This window comes from Gymnodraco acuticeps, unplaced genomic scaffold (genome assembly GCF_902827175.1).
Source record: "Gymnodraco acuticeps unplaced genomic scaffold, fGymAcu1.1, whole genome shotgun sequence".
NCBI lineage: Eukaryota > Metazoa > Chordata > Actinopteri > Perciformes > Bathydraconidae > Gymnodraco > Gymnodraco acuticeps.
The window spans coordinates 3,336-10,942 of record NW_022989744.1 but is presented as its reverse complement, the minus strand read 5'-3'; positions in this window follow the sequence as shown (position 1 = coordinate 10,942).

Genomic DNA, 7,607 nt, shown 5'->3' with positions numbered 1-7,607 from the left:
AACAATGTTTTTAATTTCCTATAGAACTATTTCCAATAGAACACGTACCAAATGGCGTGGTGAGAGTTCTTGAAGTAAAGATGGAATAATTAGATAACAGAGATCTTGTGTTTCGCTGGGGAAACTTATGTTGAACTATATTTGACCAGAATCAGGAATTTGTAGCAACAAAAGCCAGAAATGCTCAGATTCTGTTTCCTGATGTCAGTGGAGGTGTTCCTCTAAAACAGGGGGGGCAAACTCAGTTTCATCGCGGGCCACATCAGCGTTATGGTTGCACTCAAAGGGCCGGTGTAATTTACATAAATATGAATATGTAAATATATAATGCATATTAAATAATGTATTATATTACATTGTTGGCCCCGCATTGGGTTATTATCAGATCTGGTAATATCCTCCTAAATACGTCTGAAAGAAGAAGTCTAGGGCAAATCATTGAAAGTAAATATTCAACAATTACACCAATTGTATTGATAATAATAATAATAATTCATTTATTTTATATAGGCGCCTTTCAAGGCTCTCAAGGTCGCCGTACAACACATAAAAAACAAGATACACAATACCTAACACCCGCATAAGAAACATAAACAAGACAATGCAACAAATCAAATCAATAAAACAGAGGATGTGTGAAGGATCATGATCAGGGTGGATATGCGAGTGTGAAGAGATATGTTTTGAGGCGTGATTTGAAAATGGAGAGAGAGTCAGTGTTGCGGATGTATTGTATATTATATTCTTTGCGGGCCACATAAAATTAGGTCGCGGGCCGGATTTGGCCCCCGGGCCTTGGGTTTGACACCCCTGCTCTAAAATAAGATGTTTTTAAGAGACTTTGACTTCAAACGATGCCTTAGTAACAAGACTTAACTTATTAGGTTTCATATCAAGTGTAACGACGTATTCCGACTAGAAAATAGACAGATATACTTGGCAAGGTTTGACATGTTTGCTGTGGGCTCACTGCAAACAATGCTGCTCCAAAAACAAGGTAAACAATAATGAAAACAAGCTGTTCTCACTTGACATAAGTGCAAAAGTCGAAGTGGAAATGTGCTTGGTAAGATGTCTTGAAATAAGAAGATAGATAAATCAGATCTTGTAATTATCAGAACTCATTTTGAACCATATGTTACCAGAATCAGGACATGTTACATTATGAGCCGCCAACGCTCAAAAGGTCTTCTGATGCGAGCTGGTGATTGAGAGATACAACTCAAAATACGATGTTTTGGCTTAACAAGTTGATGCATTGTCTAAAAACAAGACCTGTATCTCACTGCAGTGTCACTTTGAAGTGATTGTGTCTCATATCAGAGACGAATTCTGACTTGATATCAGACACACATACTGGGCAAGACTTAGGTTGTGAGCAAAGGATGTTGTCTCTTGTTCTCCCGTCCTGCTCTCTCCCTGCGCTCCTGGATTGTGCCTCAGGTATTTCTCACCCCGTTGAGACGCAGAGATGGAGGACGAGGAGGGTCCCGTCAGAGCCTGGGAACCCGAGGGCTCCTGAGACAGAGCGACGACTCTGAGGAGAGCTCATCTGGGGAACGCTAAGCCACCTCTTTTTCTGTCCTCGTCTGAATCCTGGAAGCCTGCGGAGGATCTGCTCATTCTGCTGCACCATGGGGCCCTCCAGCAACCAGGTGAGGCTGCGGGCGGAGAAGGACTCTCATCGTGTACTTGAGTGGAAGTAGAAGGACTCTCATCGTGTAGCAACAGGAGAAGGACTCTCATCGTGTAGCAACAGGAGAAGGACTCTCATTGTGTAGCAACAGGAGAAGGACTCTCATCGTGTACTTGAGTGGAAGTAGAAGTACTCAGATCTTGTACTTGAGTAAAAGTAGAAGTACTCAGATCTTGTACTTGAGTAAAAGCAGAAGTACTCAGATCTTGTACTTGAGTAAAAGTAGAAGTACTCAGATCTGTATTCTTGAGTAAAAGAGCAGAAGTAGCTCAGATACTTGTACTTGAGTAAAAAGTAGAAGTACTCAGTCTTGTTCTTGAGTAAAAGTAGAAGTAGCTCAGATCTTGTACTTGAGTGAAAGTAGAAGTACTCAGATCTTGTACTTGAGTGAAAGTAGAAGTACTCAGATCTTGTACTTGAGTAAAAGTAGAAGTACTCAGATCTTGTTCTTGAGTAAAAGTAGAAGTACTCAGATCTTGTACTTAGTAAAAGTAGAAGTACTTCTACTTTGACTCAAGTACAAGGTCTAAGTACTCAGATCTTGTACTTGAGTAAAAGTAGAAGTACTCAGATCTTGTTCTTGAGTAAAAGTAGAAATACTCAAATCTTGTACTTGAGTAAAAGTAGAAGTACTCTGATCTTGTACTCGAGTAAAAGAAGAAGTACTCAGATCTTGTAGTAAAAGTAGAAGTACTCAGATCATGTACTTGAGTAAAAGTAGAAGTACTCAGATCTTGTACTTGAGTAAAAGTAGAAGTACTCAGATCTTGTACTTGAGTCAAAGTAGAAGTACTCAGATCTTGTACTTGAGTAAAAGTAGAAGTACTCAGATCTTATTCTTGAGTAAAAGTAGAAGTACCAGAGTGTAGGAATACTCTGTTTCAGTAAAAGTGCTGCATTCAAAATGTTACTCAAGTGAAAGTAGAAAAGTATTCTCATCAAAATATAGTGAAAGTATTGACAGTAAAAGTAGTCGTTGTGCAGATTGGTCCATTTCAGAATAATATATATGATATGTTTTATAATGATTGATCATGAAAGTGTTCTCAAAGCTGGTGGAGAGGACAACGTGTTTACAAATATCAGCGGTTTGCTTTTGGGAAGATGAAGGTGATTAAACGCCCTGAGTGAAATCAGGAGAGGAAACGTCAAAAAGGGTGAAAAGAATAAAAATTGTAAGTAAAATGAAATAAATTGAACTTAGAAGTGGAAACACGACATTAATTGGGATTGAAATGCAACACCTTGTGCAGAAAGATGATAACCATGTCATCGTGTAGATAAATCCGTCTCCTCCCGTTATGCTGAAAGTCTTCCTCTCCACGTACATCTTTATTCAGAAAGCTATTATGTTGACCAAATGAAAGAAAGCGAACAAAGAAGAAAGTTTCAGGATGAATTTGACTCTTATCTTTTCAACAGTTCTTATCCGTGTGGTGGATTCCTCCATCAGTGTGATATCAGCCGGAGACATGTTGAGGCTCAGAGTCTCGCTTTAGCTGCTCTCTGAGCTGGACATGTTTCTGAGTGTCCCCAGGCTGTCAGCTGGTCCTCAGTGTGGACATACCAGCTGTTATTGTTGTCTAATAATATGAGTTCTTTATTTAGATGTTATTTGATGGCTCTCTTCTCCAGCTCTCTTTTCTTTACTTGTGTTTTCCCGTTACTTTGAGGAAAGGACAGTTTTCACTGCTTTCCAATATGTTCACTGCAACGGGTATTTCTCCACAATTTGGTCTTGAAATAATGTGTGAGTATAAGTTTAGCGACCTGCTCACAGACAGGAGTGATAACGTTTCTAAAGACCACCAGAGGAATTCCCTCTGCGTCCGAACAGAGAGCCTTTCTGTGCTTCCTTCTCCTTTGTGGTCATTAATGACTTCATTTCATCTCTCGGCTGTTCGGGCTCTTTCTCTTGAAGGATTCATATCTTATTTTAACAGGACATTAGTTTGGAAAAGTAAAAGATTCATTTTACCGGATGATGTTTACTCAATGTAGGCAGTATAGTAGTAGGAAGAATGTCAATATTAAGCCCCGTAAGAAACGAAACACCCTCAAATGTTAGAACGTTGAATGCCACGAAGCGTTTGACTCTGATGTTCGAAGTGAGCGTGGAGCGTCTCTCCTCTCGGGCCCGGAGGTCCTGCTGCCTTCACTGTGTTCTCTGCGGCTTTTCAGCCGACGCTCCTCTTTCAGCACACACTGAAGGCCAGAGTACTTTTAACTCACAGTCCTGAACTTGAGGGAACTTTAGTAGAAAGTAGAAGTACTCAGATCTTGTACTTTAGTAAAGTGAAGTACTCAGATCTTGTTCTTGAGATAAAAAGTAGAAGTACTCAGATCTTGTACTTGAGTAAAAGTAGAAGTACTCAGATCTTGTACTTGAAGTAAAAGTAGAAGTACTCAGATCTTGTTCTTGAGTAAAAGTAGAAGTACTCAGATCTTGTACTTGAGTAAAAGTAGAAGTACTCAGATCTTGTTCTTGAGTAAAAGTAGAAGTACTCAGATCTTGTTCTTGAGTAAAAGTAGAAGTACTCATATCCTTGATACCTTGAGTAAAAGTAGAAGTACTCAGATCTTGTTCTTGAGATAAAAAGTAGAAGTACTCAGATCTTGTACTTGAGTAAAAGTAGAAGTACTCAGATCTTGTTCTTGAGTAAAAGTAGAATACTCAGATCTTGTACTTGGAGAGGTAAAAATTAGATGTAGAAGTACTCAGATCTGGTACTTGAGTAAAAGTAGAAGTACTTCAGATCTTGTACTTGAGTAAAAGTAGAAGTACTCAGATCTTGTACTGTGAGTAAAAGTAGAAGTACTCAGATCTTGTACTTGAGTAAAAGTAGAAGTACTCAGATCTTTGTACTTTGGAGGAAAAGTAGAAAGTTACTCAGATCTTGTATTTGAGTAAAAGTAGAATTACTCAGATCTTGTAGCTTGAGTAAAAGTAAGAATTACTCAGATCTTGTACTTGAGGTAAAAGTAGTAAAAGTACTCAGATCTTGTACTTGAGTAAAAGTAGAAGTACTCAGATCTCTGTATTTGAGTAAAAAGTAGAATTACTCAGATCTTGGTACTTGAGTAAAAGTAGAATTACTCAGATCATGTACTTGAGTAAAAGTAGAAGTACTCAGATCTTGTACTTGAGTAAAGTAGAAGTACTCAGATCATTGTACTTGAGTAAAAGTAGAAGTACTCAGATCTTGTACTTGAGTAAAAGTAGAAGTACTCAGATCTTGTACTTGAGTAAAAGTAGAAGTACTCAGATCTTGTACTTGAGTAAAAGTAGAAGTACTCAGATCTTGTACTTGAGTAAAAGTAGAAGTAATCAGATCTTGTACTTGAGTAAAAGTAGAAGTACTCAGATCTTGTACTTGAGTAAAAGTAGAAGTACTCAGATCTTGTATTTGAGTAAAATTAGAATTACTCAGATCTTGTACTTGAGTAAAAGTACTCAGATCTTGTACTTGAGTAAAAGTAGAAGTACTCAGATCTTGTACTTGAGTAAAAGTAGAAGTACTCAGATCTGTACTTGAGTCAAAGTAGAAGTACTCAGATCTTGTACTTGAGTAGAAGTACTCAGATCTTGTACTTGAGTAAAAGTACTCAGATATTGTACTTGAGTAAAAGTAGAAGTACTCAGATCTTGTTCTTGAGTAAAAGTAGAAGTACTCAGATATTGTACTTGAGTAAAAGTAGAAGTACTCAGATCTTGTACTTGAGTAAAAGTAGAAGTACTCATATATTGTACTTGAGTAAAAGTAGAAGTACTCAGATCTTGTACTTGAGTAAAAGTAGAAGTACTCAGATCTTGTACTTGAGTAAAAGTAGAAGTACTCAGATCTTGTACTTGAGTAAAAGTAGAAGTACTCAGATCTTGTTCTTGAGTAAAAGTAGAGTACTCAGATCTTGTTCTTGAGTAAAAGTAGAAGTACTCAGATCTTGTACTTGAGTAAAAGTAGAAGTAATCAGATCTTGTTCTTGAGTAAAAGTAGAAGTACTCAGATCTTGTACTTGAGTAAAAGTAGAAGTAATCAGATCTTGTACTTGAGTAAAAGTAGAAGTACTCAGATCTTGTACTTGAGTAAAAAGTAGAAGTACTCCAGATCTTGTACTTGAGTAAAAGTAGAAGTACTCAGATCTTGTACTTGAGTAAAAGTAGAAGTACTCAGATCTTGTACTTGAGTTAAAAGTAGAAGTACTCAGATCTTGTACTTGAGTAAAAGTAGAAGTACTCAGATCTTGTTCTTGAGTAAAAGTAGAAGTACTCATATCTTGTACTTGAGTAAAAGAAGTACTCAGATCTTGTACTTGAGTAAAAGTAGAAGTACTCAGATCTTGTACTTGAGTAAAAGTAGAAGTACTCAGATCTTGTACTTGAGTAAAAGTAGAAGTACTCAGATCTTGTACTTGAGTAAAAGTAGAAGTACTCAGATCTTGTACTTGAGTAAAAGTAGAAGTAATCAGATCTTGTACTTGAGTAAAAGTAGAAGTACTCAGATCTTGTACTTGAGTAAAAGTAGAAGTACTCAGATCTTGTACTTGAGTAAAAGTAGAAGTACTCAGATCTTGTACTTGAGTAAAAGTAGAAGTAATCAGATCTTGTACTTGAGTAAAAGTAGAAGTACTCAGATCTTGTACTTGAGTAAAAGTAGAAGTACTCAGATCTTGTACTTGAGTAAAAGTAGAATACTCAGATCTTGTCTTGAGTAAAAGTAGAAGTATTTGAGTAAAGTACTCAGATCTTGTTCTTGACGTAAAAGTAGAAGTACTCAGATCTTGTACTTGAGTAAAAGTAGAAGTAATCAGATCTTGTACTTGAGTAAAAGTAGAAGTACTCAGATCTTGTACTTGAGTAAAAGTAGAATTACTCAGATCTTGTACTTGAGTAAAAGTAGAATTACTCAGATCTTGTACTTGAGTAAAAGTAGAAGTACTCAGATCTTGTACTTGAGTAAAAGTAGAAGTACTCAGATCTTGTATTTGAGTAAAAGTAGTAGAATTACTCAGATCTTGTACTTGAGTAAAAGTAGAATTACTCAGATCTTGTACTTGAGTAAAAGTAGAAGTACTCAGATCTTGTACTTGAGTAAAAGTAGAAGGTACTCAGATCATGTACTGGAGTAAAAGTAGAAGGTACTCAGATCTTGTACTTGAGTAAAAGTAGAAGTACTCAGATCTTGTACTTGAGTAAAAGTAGAAGTAATCAGATCTTGTACTTGAGTAAAAGTAGAAGTACTCAGATCTTGTACTTGAGTAAAAGTAGAAGTACTCAGATCTTGTATTTGAGTAAAATTAGAATTACTCAGATCTTGTACTTGAGTAAAAGTAGAAGTACTCAGATCTTGTTCTTGAGTAAAAGTAGAATTACTCAGATCTTGTACTTGAGTAAAAGTAGAAGTACTCAGATCTTGTACTTGAGTAAAAGTAGAAGTACTCAGATCATGTACTTGAGTAAAAGTAGAAGTACTCAGATCTTGTACTTGAGTAGAAGTACTCAGATCTTGTACTTGAGTAAAAGTACTCAGATATTGTACTTGAGTAAAAGTAGAGGTACTCAGATCTTGTTCTTAAGTAAAAGTAGAAGTACTCAGATATTGTACTTGAGTAAAAGTAGAAGTACTCAGATCTTGTACTTGAGTAAAAGTAGAAGTACTCATATATTGTACTTGAGTAAAAGTAGAAGTACTCAGATCTTGTACTTAGTAAAAGTAGAAGTACTCAGATATTGTACTTGAGTAAAAGTAGTAGTACTCAGATATTGTCCTTGAGTAAAAGTAGAAGTACTCAGATCTTGTACTTGAGTAAAAGTAGAAGTACTCAGATCTTGTACTTGAGTAAAAGTAGAAGTACTCAGATCTTGTTCTTGAGTAAAAGAAGAAGTACTCAGATCTTGTACTTGAGTAAAAGT